At 33.7% G+C, this 19,596-nt stretch overlaps 1 protein-coding gene across 1 annotated transcript in view; it reads left to right on the top strand.

The window, feature by feature from the left end:
• Nucleotides 1–19,596, top strand: part of COL19A1 (collagen type XIX alpha 1 chain) — a 346,749-nt gene that overhangs the window by 176,123 nt on the left and 151,030 nt on the right. The window lies entirely within an intron of this gene.

Below are 19,596 nucleotides of genomic sequence, written 5' to 3'. Positions count from 1 at the left end.
TATTAACCTTATTTCTCTTATATAGTTTGTATAAAATAAGGATCAGCTCTTATGATTTTGATGAAAATCATTTGGACAGATGTTTTCTTTCTCACAAAATTTTTGCTCTGCTTATTCCGTTTTTATTACTTTAAGGTCATTTGTTTATTGAAGTTTTCTTAAGTCAGTTTTCTATAAAATTGCTTAATATTTATTTTTTTTAAAAAGCAGAGTGCTAGCCAAATAGAATAAATCTGTGGTTCCTATTACTTGATTATACACAAAAGTATAAATTGAAATAAAAGTCTTTAATTCACAGTTTTAGGTTTTACCTTATCCTGCCTGATTTATTATTCATTTGTCAGCACTTTAACTCCTGGAATATAAAATTTGGCATCTAATCCATAAAAATATTAAATATATTGCTATAATTTTGGACTTGTGCTTTCAGTAGCACAAATGAAGCCAAATAAAACCAAATTGTGCCATGATTCCAGCTGAAATTCTCTAAGCAACTACTTATTAACAAAAAAAGAATAATTCCTTTATAAATATATTTTACATATATATATATTCAAATTCTAGTTTTTAAAATGTTATCAAATCACATTTTTGAAACTTACTTAGTTGCACCCATACCTGGAATGAATGTCACAATGACACTTAACAAGTGACTTACTGGACATCACCATCATAGTATAATAGGGCTTTTCCACCATATTCCTCCTAAAGGACATCAATTTAGACAATCACCCATGGATAGGATAGCCATGTAGAAGTCCAGGAAGGAGTCTAGTGGAGAAGTTCCAGCATACCCCTAAAGCAAAGAAATTGAAAAGGATAAAAGGAACAGTTTCAATTTACAGTCGTCACTCCTCCCAAGGCTTTTTTAGCTCATGCCAAGAGAGACTTTCTCAGCCCATGATTTCTCCTGCTGGGGAAGATGAGAACATGTGAGTGAGAATTCACCTGCCCTAGCTATGCAGGATGCTACCCAAAAAACCTACTTCCTTCCTGCCTCAGCCAGAATACTGAGGTGTCTTGTGTGTTGCAGTGGGTGTTGGGAGAACAGCAGAAAGGGCTCTCAGGGGGCACCAAATGCATGTGAATCCTACAGAGTGTGTGCCCCCAGACTCCACTAGGAAATTCACCCACAAGCTGCAAGGCATTCTTCACTTTTGATTTTCTCTCCAATGGCCCAAGGCTTCCTGTGCCTCACCTCCACACACATCTACCTCATGGCCAGCTCTATGTGTATGCTCCCTGTGGCAGCAAGAATGAGCCTTTGCAGAGGACTAGTCAGCACCTGAAGAAGCTGGTTCCACTCTGTGGGATTGATAGAAACACACAAAATTGGGCATTCATCACTGCCCTAAGAAAAGCACCATAGTCAGCATAATCCTGACTGTGTAGTATTGAGAGAAGGCATAAAACCTTAAGAATTTCTCCAGAAGAAGAAAGAAGAAGCATGGAGTGGGCATATCTGAGTAAAAGTTCTGACAAAGCCTTAGAATCCCTAACAGGGTTGATGGAAGGTATTTCTCTCAGTTATGAACTGAGAGAAAGAGTAAAGACTGAAAGAGGTAACTGCTTTTTCAGATATGAAGACAGCAACACAAGACTTCAAGGAACACTAAAAATCAAGGAAACATGACACCAACAAAGAACACAATAATTTTGCAATAACAGACCCCAAAGAAATAGAAATCTGCGATTTGCCTGATGAAGAATTCAAAATAGTTATTTTAAGGAAGCTCAGTGAGCTATAAGAAAGACAGTTCAATGAAATCAGGAGAATAATACATCAATAAAATGAGAAGTTTCACAGAGAGAAATCATAAAAAAGAATCAGACAAATTCTGGAGCTGAAAAATGCAATAAATGCAGTAGAGAGCATAAACAGACTGGATCAGGTAGAAGAAAGAATCTGTCAAGTAGAAGGCAGGTTCAGTCAGAGCAGAACAGAAGAATGAGAGAGTAAAGAAAGCCTACATGAGCTATGGGATATCATTAATAGAAACAACCTGTACATTATTGGGTTACCAAAAAGAGAAGAGAGGAGAGACAGTTAGAAAACTTATTTAAAGAAATAATGCCTGAGAAATTCCCAAAGCTGGGAAGATACCTGGATGCCTGAGTTCATGAAGCTCGTGGGATGAAGCACATAGATTCACAATTGCCAGGACATTGAAACAACCTAAGTGTCCTTCAACAGATGAATGGATAAAGAGTATGCAGTGTGTGTGTGTGTGTGTGTGTGTGTGTGTGTGTGTGTGTGTGTGTGTGATTAGCCATAAAAAGAAGGAAATCCTGCCCTTAGCAACAACATAGATGGACCTTCAAATTTCTTTGATCAAAATACAGTTTATCTAAGGTCATAGTGCAAATTTGTGTTAAGGTAAGTTCTCATAAATTATTCTGAAACCATGAATCTGAAACCATGAAACATCAGAGTCTGTTTTATGAGTTGCCTCTGTCTTTTTCCCCCTATGTTCATCTATTTTGTTTCTTAAATTCTATGTATGAGTGACATATGATATTTGTCTTTTTTTGGACTGATATATTTCATTTAGCATAATACACTCTAGCTTCATCCTAGTCATTGCAAATGGCAAAATCTCATTCTTTTTGATGGTTGAGTAATGTGTGTGTATGTTTATGTATATGTATATGTAAATGTATATGTGTATGTATATACATGCCACATCTTCTTCATCCATTCATCAGTTGGTGGACATTTGGGCTTTCTCCAGAATTTGGCTATTTTTGATAATGCTGCTATAAACATCAGGGTGCATGTATCCCTTCATCTCAGTATTTTTGTATCCTTTGGGTAAATACCTAGTAGTGTAATTGCTGGATCGTAGAGAGGATCTATTTTTAACTTTTTGAGGACCCTCCATGCTGTTTTACAGAGAAGCTGCACCAGTTTGCATTCCAACCAACAGTGTAAGAGGGTTCTTTCTCTGGATCCTTGTCAACACCACTTTACATTTAAATATTAAATATAAATCCTTACATTTAAATGTGCAAGTATAAATGCAGATTATTAAGTTCTTTGTCATTTGTTATCAACAACTTTATATGTAACTTCTTTATATATAACTTTGTGTCTTTATATATAACTTCTTAAAATTGTTACATATGTTCTGTAGTCTTACTGTTACTCACTATTAACAGATATTCCTCAACTAAAAAAATATACTGCTGTTTTTACACTAAAGTTTTGCCAAAATCTGTAACTGAAGCTTCAGAAGCAAGGCAGAGACTAATATGGAAATAAGACAGTTGGCTAACACCTCTGCCTGCTTCCCTCTTTTGGCCTTTGCTGTCATTTCAGAAGAGACAGGTGAAGGAGGGTAGAACAGTGCTATTTCATGGAATATATCCACTAATTTTAGTTCCCAGGAAAACGACTATGTTACTCTGGCCCTGGCCCTTTGGGGAGTTATTAAATACTCATCCAGATGGCACCAAATGTTTACACAGAAGCCAAAGGTTAAGTCAGTCAATAGCAGAAGTGTCTTCGATATGCTTACTAAATGATATTTTAAATGTCAATCCCTTGGTACCTGAATAAATCTACCATAAGTGAAAATTAGGCACAGAGAAGGAGCACAGATTTCACCCATCCCAAACTACCTTAAATATGAAACTACCTTAAATATCAGGCACCCGAGAGAAAATCTCAGCTGGTCATTTATAAATCAAATGACATACAAATTAACAGATGACCTCAATAAACAAGAGATCATATAGTATTCACATAAGGGAAGCCTTGAAATAGTTTCTTTCCCCAAAATTAATGTGTTGAAGATCTAAGAATGAGCAGTTCAGTAGATGATGAGGTCCATTCTCACCCTTTCTTCCTCCTTTGATCTACCCACTTACTTGAATGCTAACCATGTGTCAGATACTATGCTGGCTACTGGGAACACAGAAACAACACCTGTCGTTGCCTTCTCAGAACCTATTTGGTCTATGAAAAAGCAAGCAGTTGTTTAAAACTGATCATTTTCAAACTCATCATTTGCAGTTAGCATATAAACAGTCTACAAGTATTTGTACAACTGCAGTTATGTTGGTATTACATAAAACATTTAGTTATTTAAGAGAAAATCATTTTTGCTAGAATTCTTATGCTGTAATTTAAGCAGTTATTTAATTTAAATACATTTAAATCACAGACTCAACTACTAAATAATGTTTTCTTACTAAGATTCCTGAGGAACTATAACCATCTCTTTTTAGGTGAATGAAATAGAAAAGTTCTTATTAAATATCCATAGAACATAGTTTCTTTCAGTTCTGGATTGAATAAATATATGCTGTATAGTGTATATGTATTATACACTTTTATATATACATATAAATATATGTACTATAGCATAGTAATTAATAGGCAATTCAATTTAAGATTATTTAAAATTCCTTACATATCAAAATCTGAATTATTTATATGGTCTTTCTATGAATTGCCTGAATTTAAATTTTGTCTTAAAAAGTTGCATAATTCATATTTAATTAACTGTTAACTTTCTGAAACTGATGATCCAGCTCAATCTTGAGATTCTTGGGGAGCTAGTGAGCCAGAAGAAAGAAGGCAATTCAAATATTTTTTAAAAATCAATCTTTTTTTTTTAATTTGTGGACAAAAGATTTGTATGAATGAATCATTGGATTAAAATAGAAGGTGTTTCTGTACTACAAAACTATGATTATTGACTGTGCAGAAATATAGGGGAGTTGGTGCTTAAGGCCTTAGAAAGATTTATGTTCAGCCTCAGAGAAGATTTATGTTTTGGGAAAATGTATCATCAGCTCATTTGACAGAAGGTGATTTATATATCTTTCATTAGATAAATGATTTGAGAATAGCTCCTTCTACCCTTCTGTTTATAGTTTGCTTCTGTTTCAAAAGACATTTCAAATTGTTTTCATCACAATTCTAAATTATGTATTTTAAAGCTCAATAATAAAACTTTCTTCCTAAAAGTGCTATACACTGGCAGTTTAGGAATTTTATGAAGGAGCTATTTTTTCATGTTGAGATAGTCAGCAGTCTAGAAAAATAAATTTAAATGTATCTCAAATGCTATTAGAAAATTATAAAATGGATAAGCCCTTTGAAACATTACATGGAGAAGAATGTGTATTTAAGTCAAATATATGCAGGAATTGGTTAAATTCAGTTCCACTCTAAGTATATAAAAATTTTTTTGGGTAAGAATTTATATTCATCTGTAAAATGGAATTTAAAAGTGCTCTCTAAAAGAATTAGAATTATTTTTATTCCACTTAACTATTCTACTGGTTTTAACAAACCAAAAATTCACACATTATGGCTTAGGAGTTATACAGTCCCTTCATCCAGGGTTTGAACCTGACCGTGTTACTTGACTTTTCTGTGCCCTAGTTTCAGCATCTATAAAATGGAATGATAATACTTCTTACTGCATAGCACTGAAGTAATGATTAAATTAACTAGCATATGTAAAATTTTTTGAATAATGACTGACTTCTAGTAAGTACTATTTAACTTTTAGCTAGTGTTCTCATTGTTATTATGCTAATATTCAGTGGCAAAATATCAATACATATACATATACATATAAATATGAATTAATGTCAATAGGAATGAGGCCTTTATAAAGTAATTTCTTGGAAATGTTCAAAGAGAATTTTTGTATAACTATGGTGTCTTTAAGGGCAGAGTTCTTTCTTCTTAAGAGAATTATTAACAATAAGCAGAATTGAAATATTTTCTTTTTTACTTCTAGTATAATCTCTATGATGATAGCAACATTTTCTATCTTATGCATGCCCAGAGACTGAAAGTGCAGAGTAGGTACTCAATAAAAATTTCTTCTTCTTAGGAAGAAGAAATAGATATTTTTCACTGACAAACATATAGTCAAAATAAAATATCACCAAATCCTACAGTTAAAATACCTATAGGAAAATATAAATTCACTCACTTGAACATTATAGTAAAGGGCAGATGACCTCCTTCCAACTAAAAGTAATTAATTTAGGGCAGATAGTCCCCTTATCTTGTATTATTTTACAACAATGGCAATCCTGATGTCACTTACTGTCCCTGATTTATTTTTGTCAGTTTGAGAGACATGTTTATGGGCAATTTGAATTATCTCCCTAACTGAAGAATCTTACCTTCTGTTTAATATACTGCAGACATGAATAGAAGCTTTATATGTTTTAATTCATTATTAAAGTTTCTTTTGATAAATAAGTAAACACTGGGTGAAAGGCCAAGTGACTCAAGTCTATCCTGAAATGTGCAACTTTTTATTTATTTTATTTCGGGCATGTCACTGACTAATATAGTAGTCAGTATAGACTGACTAATAGTCAAAATGGAAGGTTTTAACAATTATTTCAAATTCTGAAATTCTATTATTTCACCTTTTAAATTTCCTAAGGAATTCTACTTCATTTAGCTGCATATAATCTAATATCTATCTCTTTAATAACATTTTTAAAAATCCTGTCTTTTATCATATTATTTTAGGGGCGCCTGGGTGGCTCAGTCGGTTAAGCGTCCGACTTCGGCTCAGGTCATGATCTCACGGTCAGTGAGTTCGAGCCCCGCGTCAGGCTCTGTGCTGACAGCTCAGAGCCTGGAGCCTGCTTCAGATTCTGTGTCTCCCTCTCTCTCTCACCCTCCCCCATTCATGCTCTGTCTCTGTGTCAAAAATAAATAAACATTAAAAAAAATTATTTTAAAAGGATAGAGATTAAATGTAAAAAGTAGTTAAGTTAGACATATCTGCAATATAAAGAAAGGGTTTGACTTAACAGTGTCAAGAACTGTGGAAGGTATGAAATTATACCCTACTTGTAATAGTTTAGCCTGCCACAGTTTAATGGATCCTAGCAGAAAACTTGAGATACTGAGTCAAAGACAAAGGTATTGTTATTCATGGCAGCAGGCAGCACGAGCTTCATGATGCCCTTGCCACCAAACCTCAGGAATAATCCAGGTGCTGCACATACAATGGATTTGTGTCACAACTGAGAAACTCCAAGTTTAGGGAACCCAAATCTTTTTTAATAGACTACAAAAAAAAAAGTGCTTTGTCTAAGAGGAAGACATTATCCTTAAAATTCTGAACAGTAAGCAAATATTCCCTTTGCTTTTCTGTATAAGCATCTTTAAAAAGATAATACAGAAGTACAAAAGGGCAATTAGGATCTCCCTCACAAGACATGCAGAAACATGAAAGACCCATGGAAAGAACCACTGTCTCCCAACAATACCCATTCCTCTTTTCTGTACTGTCTTGGCTCCTGGCAAATTTTCCTTTGAATATGCCACTTCATCCACCACTCTTAATAACCTTACCAAAAGAGGCTGACACCAGAACTGTTCAATTTGTCTCATGTACCATTCAATGAGGGCTATTATTAATAGGTAGGACTCTAAGCATGTAGATGAGGCCAACCTAGAGCATTGATTTCAAACATGTACCCCTAGGGGCGCCTGGGTGGCGCAGTCGGTTAAGCGTCCGACTTCAGCCAGGTCACGATCTCGCGGTCCGTGAGTTCGAGCCCCGCGTCGGGCTCTGGGCTGATGGCTCAGAGCCTGGAGCCTGTTTCCGATTCTGTGTCTCCCTCTCTCTCTGCCCCTCCCCCGTTCGTGCTCTGTCTCTCTCTGTCCCAAAAATAAATAAACGTTGAAAAAAAAAATTTAAAAAAATAAAAAAAAATAAAAAAAAAAAACATGTACCCCTAGATCCCAGACCCAACCAGCTGAACAATCCCATAAATCATCCAAATCTGCCTTAGAAAACCAGATGATTTGCTTCTTAAGTTTCTGAACTGATCTTTCCCCTTGACCTGAAGCATTAATCCAGTATATCAATAAGGAAATATACATTTTTAACAAAACTTACAGAAACCCATTTTTTATTTTATTTTATTTTATTTTTTATTTTTTTTCAATATATGAAGTTTATTGTCAAATTGGTTTCCATACAACACCCAGTGCTCATCCCAAAAGGTGCCCTCCTTGATACCCATCACCCACCCTCCCCTCCCTCCCACCCCCCATCAACCCTCAGTTTGTTCTCAGTTTTTAACAGTCTCTTATGCTTTGGCTCTCTTCCACTCTAACCTCTTTTTTTTTTTTCTTCCCCTCCCCCATGGGTTTCTGTTAACAAAAGTTACAGAAACCCCCTGCTCTATGTTAGTGTGCTACCATAAGGGTGCTGAGTGAGCAGTGTATTCAGTCAATTAGCTAAGAATCTAGCACCATAGCAAGATAACAAGAGCATATTAGGTGGCTGAGTCATGATTAAGTTTGAATTTTCTAGATTCCCTTTTAGCTAGGCTCGTGAGTGAAAAGATGGCTTAGAGCATAGAGCAGTTAGTACCTCACTCGTAAGACAAGCAGAAATACCAAATAGTCATGGAGAATCATCTCCAACAATGTGCATTGCATCCCTTTTTAAACAAATCCAGCAAATCATTGCTCTTTTATTTACCACACTGCTAACAGTACTACTGCTTCATTCAGCCTCTGACCAATTCTAATCCTCAGATGCCTTCGGAGGCATTGCCATTCTTACTTCCCTTCAGTCTATGCTGTTGAGTTTTCATTCCATTTCTTATAGAATGCTATTCTGTTTTACAACCACTTCTTGGTTTCCCAACAAACTATATTCTAAAGTTTAATATCCTCATATATCAAAAATGTCAAGGGTGATCCTGTCAGATCTTATAATTTGATAAGATGACCTGAAATCCCACTCGTGGGCTAACATGATGCATATTTAAATAAATCTTATCCTCCAAATATTTCTTTGGAAGTGCAAGTAGAACATATTAAAAGCAGAATTGAATTTTGAGGTCAGATATATTTGAGTTCAAATCTCAGGTCCCCTACTTATTTGCAATGTTACCTTTAGGAAGTTTGTTTTCTCATCTATAAGAAGGAAAAATTCTTTTTGTAGAGTTGTTAGAATTAAATTCAATTACTTATGTGAAGACTCTAGTGGAATTCCTGACACAAGAGCAAGTACTCAATAAATGTCAGTTCTCCATTCTTTTCCTAATTTGTTGTTGTGAGTGTGTGGAGGTCATCAAAAGATTTGTTGAAATGTTGATGAAGTGTTGCCCTAGGGCTTCTACCACTTGGTTCTGTGCAAATGTGAGAGTCTTTTTTATGTTGTTTGCTTTGTCCTTTTGTTCACCTTTATTTCCTTGTTTGTTATAGCTTTATATTTGTACATTGGCTCTCAAATTATATTGATTTGTTCACATGATACACTACTCTTTTTTTAGTAACTCAGAGGTAACTTTCTGATTGCTCCATTTCACTGAAATATTAAGAAAACATTAATTGTAATTTACCTTCATGACAACTTTCTGGTGTTTGATTAGTAGTTTGAAAATTAAGGCATTTGCTCCTGGCTTTGAGAACATCACAGTTTTGTCATATGAAGAAAAAACATCATATTACAAACCCAGCAGATTGAAAAGTGACGTGGGAATAATATCCCGGGGGTGGGGGTCTATGTAATACATCATGACTAATCTTATTAATGCGACTTGCACTGAAATGAAGTTACACTGACACAGCCTTAACTTATTCAGTATATAAAATAGATATGATTATATAGGGTAAATGTTTGACCCCCATTTCTAAAAGGTTGTGTTTAAAGAAATATTTGTATATAGATTGACTTGTTCATTGACCTGCAATATAATTTCCACAAAAATTGAGTTAACTTTTAGATATACTTAAGTCTCAGAATTTTAATATTTTCGAGGATGCCTTTTTTGTCAATATAAAAACTGTCAGCACACTTTGTCTCACTTAACATCCACAAAAAGCTAGTAAATAGACAATGCAGTTACTTTACCCATATAAAAAAAATTAGTAAATGTGGCCACACAAACAATTCCCATATTGAAATTCATATACATATATATGAATCCAGTTTTTAAAACTTGGGTAAGGATGTAAACAGAGTTTATATAAAAGAAAGAATAAAATGGCTCTTAAACATATAAAAATTTATCTAAATTCACTCACAATAAGAGAAATATAAATGAAAATGCCCCTGAGATATTAGTTTTCCCTTACAATATTGGCAGTGGTCTCAATTTCTTTGTATGTATATCCAGAAGTGGGATATCTGGATCATATGTAGTTATATTTTCAATTTTTCTAGTAACCTCTATACTGTTTTTCATAGCCACTGCACCATTTTACATTCCCACTAACAGGGTACATGTGTTCCAGTTTTTCCACATTCTTGCCAACATTTATGTTTTTTTTAAAGTAACCATCCTAACAAGTGTGAAGTGATATTTCATTGTGATTTTAACTTTTATTTCCCTGATGATTACTGATGTTGAATATCTTTTCATATGCCTATAACAAATAGCCAAGATACAGAAACAACCTAAATGTCAATTGATGGGTAAATGGACAAATACACGGTGTATATATACAATGAAATATTATTGAGCCTTTAAAAAAATGATATCCTGCCCCTTGCAACAACATGAAAGAACCTGAAGGATATTAGCTAAGTGAAATAAGTCAGTCACAGAAGGACAAATAATGTATGATTCCACTTATTTGAGGTATCTAACATAGTGAGACTCAGAAACAAAGAGTAGAGTGATAGTTGCCAGGAGCTGGGGGGAGAAATTACAGAGCTGTTGTTCAGTGCATGTAAAGTTTCAGATACACAAAATTAATAAGTTCTAGAGATCCACTGTACAATATTGTGCCTATAGTTAATACTGTATTATGCACTTAAAAATTGTTAAGAGAATAGACCTCATGTTAAATATTCTTACCAGCTCAGAGCCTGGAGCCTGCTTCAGATTCTGTGTCTCCTCTCCTCTGCCCCTCCCTGCTTGTGCTCTTTCTCTCTCTCTAAAATAAATCTCTCTATAAATAAACATTTATAAATAAATAAATAAATAAATAAATAAATAAATAATAAATAAATAAATAAATAAATATTCTTGCCACAATAAAAAGATTGGCAAAGGTCAAAAAGTTTGATAGTACAGTATGTGGGCAAAAATGTGGAAAAACACTTATACATTGTGAGGGAAATGTATATGGATACAGTTTCTTGGAGGACAATTTGATGTTGTTTATCAAATATTCAAATTTTAACTACAGATAGTCTCATTCATTTGTGAAATTAATGTGTGTACAAGGCTATTTTTTCAGCATTGCTTGAAATAGTAAAATAATGAAACAATCTAGATGCCTAACCACAAGTGATTTGTTAATCGAGTTATAGTATTACTTTTATTTAAAAAATATAAAATTTTCACAATTTTATGACTATGTACACATCGGTATTTGTAGAGCCACATGGTGTACTTTTCTTTTATTGAATAGTTTTGTTGTGGTTTGTTTTGTTTTGTTTTCTGGTGTTTCTAATTATCTCTCTGTTTGCCCTGTAACTATCCTCCATGTTTTTATTTTTTTCTTTAATGTTTATTTTTTATATTAGAGAGAGAAAGAGAGACAGTGCATGAGTGGGGAAGGGGCAGAAATAGAAGGAGACAGAATCTGAAACAGGTTCTATGCTCCGAGCTGTCAACACAGAGCCCAATACAGGGCTTGAACTCACAATCCCTGAGATCATAACCTGAACCCAAGTCAGATGCTTAACCAACTGAGTCACCCTGGCACCCTTAACCTCCATATTTTTCAAATTCTGTCACTGAGACTTTTATTTGGAAGAGTCCCATTAAGACCTTTTACTCCATTCTTGGCCACTAGCTTTCCATGAAAACTACAAAATTCTCATTCTGTGATTCCTTTTGTTTTTTTTTTTTTTCTGGATTGATTCCAAATTTTCTTTACCATCATCTCCTTTCTTGGTTTTACTCTTTCATTTATGTGAATGCATCTTCAGGCGAATTATTAAGAAAATGTAAAAAGGGAGGTAAGTTTTCTGAGATTTCACATGTCTAAAATTTTTTTATTCTACTTGCACACTTGATTGCTAGTTTATCTTGGTATTGAATTCTAGATTGGAAATTATTTCCATCAGAATTATAAAGGTTTCACTTATTGTCTGATTAAAAATACGATGCATTATGAATTCTTCTTCTTCCTGGTTTCCTAAGAAGAGGTAAAGCAGGAGTACTGATATCTGATTAATACACCATTCTTCTCCTGAAACTCTTCATGCAAGGAAACAGAAGGGAAGGACATGTTTTCAATTCTCTTTCTGGTTGGGCAGAAACAACCTCTATTTGCTCCTTCCTCTGTGCCACGTGATACATGGTTAAACTTTGTGATCTATGAGGATATCTCTTGATGTATGATGATGAGGTACTTGACACTTTTCCATTAATGGAGCCTAGCTTCCAGACTATTGTCTTATATGAACTCTTAGTTATCAAAAGTTGTACATTGACTCTTCCATTGTCTTTACACTTACACTATTATGATCTTAATCATCCTGAGGGAAATGGATGCTCTTGGCAGAAAGGAGGAAGGCCAGTGGAAAGAAGTTAAACAGAGAAGTCGTCAATGTATGTTAGTAATATGTTTCTAAAATTTCTTTCTACACTATAGAGCATTTTCCCCCTCTTCAAAGTTTGGTGTTTACCACCTTAATCAGTTGTCACTTACATAGTCTGATACTGTATTAGCCATCTTCACAGTTATCTGCATTAAATTCCTAGGTCTTTCATGTGGTGTGTAAATATCTCTATATTGATTTATATTTTAATCCCAAAATTACTAGATTAAGTTTCCTTCAGTCTTGTCACTTATGTTGCATCGCCCAAATGCAAAAGTTATTCATGATATTAAATTTGGTATTATGTTTGTATGATGTTGTCCATTCCCAGAAGTTACTGGAAGACACTTAAAAACAACCTATGTATAGATTTTTCCTTTTTCTGCAGGGAAACCATGTCTCCCATGTGGCCAGTGAGCTATGACAAAGCCAATCCAAAAACACAGATTGTTATTATGATCAGATTCATCATTAACACTGAATCAATCATATTCTCTCTCACATAAATCATTAAGACAGATGATACAAATGGATTGGACAGACCATCAGCCTACTTGTCAACATAACCTTGAGATAACTGAAATCAAACCATTTCATTATTGGGTTAGGTCTGAAATAAAGCAAATTTACATAAAGTTTTTCATAGTCAAGAAATCTAAAAATATGAAATTAACAAAATATGAAAATATTTGTGACAAGTCAATTAAGGCAAGAATAATTACCAAATATGAAACTATATTATTTTATTTTTTTAAGTTTATTTACTTATTTTGAGAGAGCAAGTGAGTGAGCAAGGGAGGGGCAGAGAGAGAGGGAGAGGAGAATTCCAAGCAGGCTCCTTGCTGTCAGTGTGAAGCCTGAGGTGGGCCTCAATCCCACAAACTGCAAGGTCATATCCTGAGCCAAAATCAAATGCCTAACTGACTGAGCCACCCAGATGCCCTGAAACTACATTGTTTTAAATGACATAAGCATTTTAAATAATTTGATTGGTTCTATTTCTTATTAATTAATGGTTTGTATAGATACTTTAATCTCTTCAGTTCATGTTGGTTTTTTTTCAAAAAGTACTTAATTCTCATCAATATGAGATAAATTAATAGAATTTATATTTCTTTCTCTAATGAAGGGCAACTCCTCCAAATAGAAGTAGAACATCTATTTTGCAAGTTTACCACATAAGAATTAAAAATAACTTGGATTATTTTGGTATCAAGTGGCATTTGTGTATGAAGAATATAAATTTTTAATTTGAATTTCGGTAGCTATGGTAATTAATATTCTCACCTCAGCAGAAGTACCAAGAGAAGTGTAAACAATCAGAATCTTTTCAGTCATTCAGCCATTCAGTGCCTACTAAATGCTGTGCTAGATAATATTCAAAGTGGAAAGGAACTGAGGATATATACAACTTACAAAGTAGAATATCTCATAATAGGGGCAAAAATCATTGTTAGAGGAAAGTTTATGGGTAGTACAGATGTCCCACAGCATTCCAGATTCACAGACTATAAATTCTGTTATTTGATTTATATTTCTAGTGTTCATGGCTGAATCAAGTTACTAAAAACCTGCTATTTCAGAATCTACATATAAAAAGAGATGTGAGGGGCACCTGGGTGGCTCAGTCGGTTGAGCGTCTGACTTTGGCTCAGGTCATAATCTCCCAGTCCATGAGTTCAAGCCCCACTTCAGGCTCTGTGCTGACAGCTGAGAGCCTGGAGCCTCCTTTGGATTCTGTATCTCTCCCTTTCTTTGCCCCTCCCCTGTCTCTGTCTTTCTTTCAAAAATAAACATTAAAAAAAATATATGTGATTTTTGGGGCACCTAGATGGCCCAGTTGGTTGAGTGTCAAACTCGATTTTTGGCTCAGGTCTTGATTTTGGTTCACACTTCATGAGATCAAGCCCTGTGTCAGGCTCTGCACTGACAGCATGGAGCTTGCTTGGAATTCTCTCTCTCTGCCCCTTCCCTGCTCTCTCTCTCTCTCTCTGTCAAAATAAATATTTAAAAAAAAATAAAAAGAGATGTGATTTCTCAGTTCAGAAAACATAGGAAAAGATTACTATTAAAATTTATCTCTGTAACCACATGGAGCAATCATAATTAATTGGCCTCATGTCCAAAATGCTGGCAAGGCTTTCCAATGAAATTGTTAAATTTTGAAAGCACTACAAATAACCTCTTTTTTAAATTGTTTAAGGTAAGATGAAACTGTCCATCCAAGTATGGAACCTGTTTACTATAACTGATAATGATGGAAACATTCCTGTCCATACAAATATTTTATAGTTTTTTTTTCTAGTGACAGCTCTTCTTATTCTTCTCTTGTCAGTATTATTGGAAAGGTTTGTCAGCGCATTTTTTTTTTTTAGTGTATGAAAGAAATCCTATTTTTTTTTTATTTCAAAGACATTTGTTTCCTAGTGTGTACTGACAACTGCTTATGATAAAATGTTAGGGTTTTTATATATAACATAAAATACCTTTTCTGAATACCTACACACCCTAAGGGAAATTCTTTCTTGTATCATGACAATTTATGAAATGATGTAAAACTGGTCACTCCTTTAATTTATTAACATAAACATTCTTGAATTCCACTTCTCAGAACTAATATGAGAAAACCATTTCCCATGACTGGACTATATGTCTGTTACATTTACACTAACTTGCTTTTTGTTTTTTTGTTCTTATGTCTCCAGCTTATAAAATTTGTTCCCATTGTTCTCATATTAAAGGCATGAAATTTTCTATAAAGACGGATAAACTCTGTTTTCCATTTTAATTTTGTACACTCTATTTGAAAGACAGAAAATGCTCTCATGGTATTTTAAGAATCTATGAAGATTCTGCTTAATCTTATGTTTCAAGTCTATGAAGCATATCCTTAAGCAATAATCATAACAGTTAAAATACACTTACTTGCATAACATTTTTGTTGAAATACGTTTTAGGTATCATATATTCTGCAACATCCCTGGCAAGGGAGTGCAAATAATACTTCAAAATGAAACTTCCTTTTTTTACTTCAGCTTCTTTCTTTGATTAAGAAGTTATGAATATATCTTGCCTCCTACACAAATGAAAATGTGTTTAAATGCAATTAATCTACCCTATTAACTCTACTAAACATTTACTGTATTTGTTAAACACTTCAAAATTCTGTTCTGAACCAGTTAATTCTAAGTAATTTCTCAGTTAAATATTTACATGGGCTTCCATAGTGATAAGCTCTAGACTGTCTTAAATAGCAGATTGTCCAGAGAGAGCTATGTGAAATGTAACACACTATAATAGCTGTCCACTGGAACTTAAAATGATTTAGCTAGTTTGGACTATTTTTTTACATAGTTTTAGTCTAGCTAAAAGAGGCAACAACCTTATGAATTCCTTTCCCTGTCAACATTTTTAATGTCCAGGATTCCACTTAAAAAAAAAAAAAAAGGAATTGGGCACCTGGATGGCTTAGTCGGTTAAGTGTCCAACATCGGCTCAGGTCCTGATCTCAGGGTCAGGTTTGTGTGTTTGAACCCCACATCGGGCTCTGTGCTGACACCTCAGAACCTGGAGCCTGCTTCAGATCCTGTGTCTCATTCTCTCTCTGCCCCTTCCCTGCTTGTGCTCTGTCTCTCTCTGTCTCTCAAAAATAAACAAATGTAAAAAAAAAAAAAATTAAAAAAAATAAAAGGAATGAATGCCTCTGTAGACATATGCAGATATTTACATCATGAATATCCTAAATACATTCTTATACTTCTCTTTCAGAAAAGAAGCAAATCTTTATGTTCGTGAAAAATTAGGAATAATCCAGTTTACGGTTATTTTCAGAGCAGACTAAGATGAAAAAAGTATAAAAAATAAATAGGCATTACTCTTCAGCAAATAAAATCAAAGAAGAAAACAATGCACAGATTATACAAATATGCCATGTACACAAAGATACATAAAATAATGATTCTCTAATTTAAAAGTGGTTTAAATTATAAAATATCAAATAGTGGTTGAAGATTTAAATAAGTTCCATAATGGAGATGATATAAGAAGAGGTAAATAATTAATTCTTACATGAATTGTAAGGCCATTTTACTCTTAGACATCAGATCATTGAATTACTTTAGATGAGAAATACAGACAAGATAGAAAGTTATCCAATGTATTTAAGTTCAAGTTTTGAAAATAATTGTGATTAGATATCAACCAGAAATCTGTTTCCTATCACCACCACCCAGTATTCCATCCTGGTGTTTTCTTCCTGATGGTGCAATTTACTAAGTATATATTGAGTCTCTTCTATAAGTGTGGTAGAGGATAGAAAACAAATGATGCTCTGTCCTCTAGGACTCATAGTCAAATAAGAGTAAGTAAAGTACACACATAATGGCATTTACAAGGCCAGAGAAAGAAAGAATTGGGCAAAAGGTCTGAGACAAATGGTGAGCTCCACCCAAATTTAAGTAGGCTGGAGATTAGATATATCTATAATTTTCAATAGTAAGTGATCAGCAAATTCACTGTTTGATTTTACTAAACGAACAGAGTAGTAAACTGGATAATTGCAAATAGTGAATCATCCCCAAATTTTAATTTCTTATTTGGGGAAGAAATATAATTTTTTTATACTTGATTGACCTATGTTTTACTAATGACAATACTGATATTATTTTTCTTCATTAATGTCAACTACTTTCAATAAAGACAGCCCCCAAATGTTCTGAACATTAATGTAATGTGGCTAGGATTAAAAATTGGTCATGGATAATCCAAATAGTGAATAATCCATTGGAGATTAAAAATAATTCCCTAACTTTTCATCAAAAACCTATCTGGGTTCTAGACTTAGCAAATATAGGGTGGGGGTGGGACATGGGATTCAGAATCATGAACATTCAGGAGGCATACTAGTGAGCTTATGTGTGTGAGTGTACCATTTGGACTTTGCACACAAAAGGGTCTCATAAATATTTTTGAATCCATTCCAAATCAAGTTTAATATTTTTGCATTTTTGTAGGCTTTTGTTATACAATTTCTCCAACTAGTAAAGGGAATGCAATTTTGATTATATGTAGTTCAGACTTAATTGTACTCCCTTGATGAATATTTGGTGTGAGTATGTTTTAGTATCTCATGTTGAAAAACACTGAAAGAGCTGTCAACATTTGTATAAATATCAAAAATGTTGTATATAAGTTTGACTATTCATGAAATTATAATAGTTTCCTAAGGGTAAAAGCAAGGAGTTTAATCTAAAGCCAAGATTGTGTCGTTCTTATAAAAAAATGACACAACTCCCTGTAATTACATTGTAATTAATACTTGGTATATTTGGATTTCAGAAGTTGTTTTGCTTATGCACATTATAAATTTGCCATCCTTAAGTTGGCCTAATTAGCCAGCTTTCCTCTGTTATATTTCTTTTGGCAGGTATTTTTTGTAAAAAATCAAACAGAACTGATCACTTTTTTCATTCCTTGTTTTTTATTCCTCCCTAAATCAATAAAACATAGGCTTTATATGTCCCTATGATATTAAATTGTTCCAAGAATAAATAAAAGAAATGAAAGTAATAAATACATACTTTTTACTAGTGTTTTGTTTGGAAGGAATCAGAAAGATTTGAGGAAACATTGAGGATTTGTGATACATGCAGAATTTTTTGTATTAATGCTTTTTGAAAATGAGTTACAGTAATTTATATTAAATACTGACAACTTTAATCAGATGAGAGCTATCTGAATGAAAAATTACAACATGTTTATAACTTTTTTATTTCAAATAAAATTAAATGGTGAAATTATGCACATTATGACATTCATTAAAACTTAAGTTTCTTCTGTAAAAAAATGAATATACATATAATAAATAATTATAGGTCATCACAAGCACATCTGATGTTTTAGTTTAAAATTAACAACAGCTTTTAAAGAAAAAAGGTCATAATGTACAAATGTATCATAATTTTTTTAAAATTAGGTAATAAATCGGTTTCTTCTGGAATGGTGGTAAATTCAGATTTGTTTGAATATGAATTACTAGATTTCTCATTTATTCCAAACCATTTAAGCATTAAATGTATGATAGGTTAATCATTAATATTTGTAAAACCCTTTGAAAATTGTTGGATTTACCCAAAAACTTATTAAAGTAAATTGATTTCCCACTATAAATTTTTTCATTAAGACTAAATTAATAGGCACATAGTATTGAATAAGACACAGATTCTACTTGTTATCCTTAGAGCTTGGTGAATTCATTACCTGAGCAATCATTTAAATGAACTTATGATAAGGAGTTTAAAGGACAAGTATAAGGCACTTTAGGACTGATGAACCAAGACATTCATCCCATCCTGTGGAAAGTCAGAGAAGGTCAGGTGTTTTCTTAAGATCAGTTTGGCTGTGACGTGGAGGTTGGGGAGGTTGGTGTCTGGTTCAACTGAGAAGTTCTTACAGATGAGCAAGCAAGAAGTAATCATTGGAGCTGTTGTGATGTAAAGAAATAGATGGTTCCAAATATACTTTGGAGATGCACCAACCAGACTTGGTAATTGGAAATGAAAGAGAGATTTGAGAGAGGAAAGTGTGGAGGTTGAGCTCTAGATTTTTGGCATGAGCACTAGCAGAGTGTTGTGTGGATTTACTGAGTTGGGGAATGCTGGAAGAGAATCCAGTTTGGGAGAGAGGGTCCTAAGTTCAGTGTCTGATGTGCTGTTTCAGATGCCTGTGAGATATTAGAGTGAGTATCAAAAACAGGCAGTTGGATATGTGAATATGCAGCCCAGAAAATAACCTAGATTATAAACCTTGGAGTCACTGGCCTAGAATATTCAAAGCCCTCAGTACATGAGATCATGGGGAGGTAATGAGCACTGAGAAGAAAATAAGCCTAAACTCTCATGTTTAAAAGATGGAATAGGGAAGAAGGAAGCATCAGGAGAGCTAAGAAGAAACTTTAAAAGAGGCAATAATTACTGACAATTTTAAAAAATAGCCATATGATCATTTTGAGTTTCATGTTGAGTAAGAATTCTCGTATAAAAGTAACTGACAATCAGGAGACTTAATTTGCAGATTAACAGCACCT

The sequence above is a fragment of the Lynx rufus genome, unplaced genomic scaffold, assembly GCF_022079265.1.
Source record: "Lynx rufus isolate CCGP_SWC_20201006 ecotype Redwood Valley unplaced genomic scaffold, mLynRuf1.p SCAF_6, whole genome shotgun sequence".
NCBI classification, from domain to species: Eukaryota; Metazoa; Chordata; class Mammalia; order Carnivora; family Felidae; genus Lynx; species Lynx rufus.
This window is presented reverse-complemented; position numbering and strand designations above follow the sequence as displayed.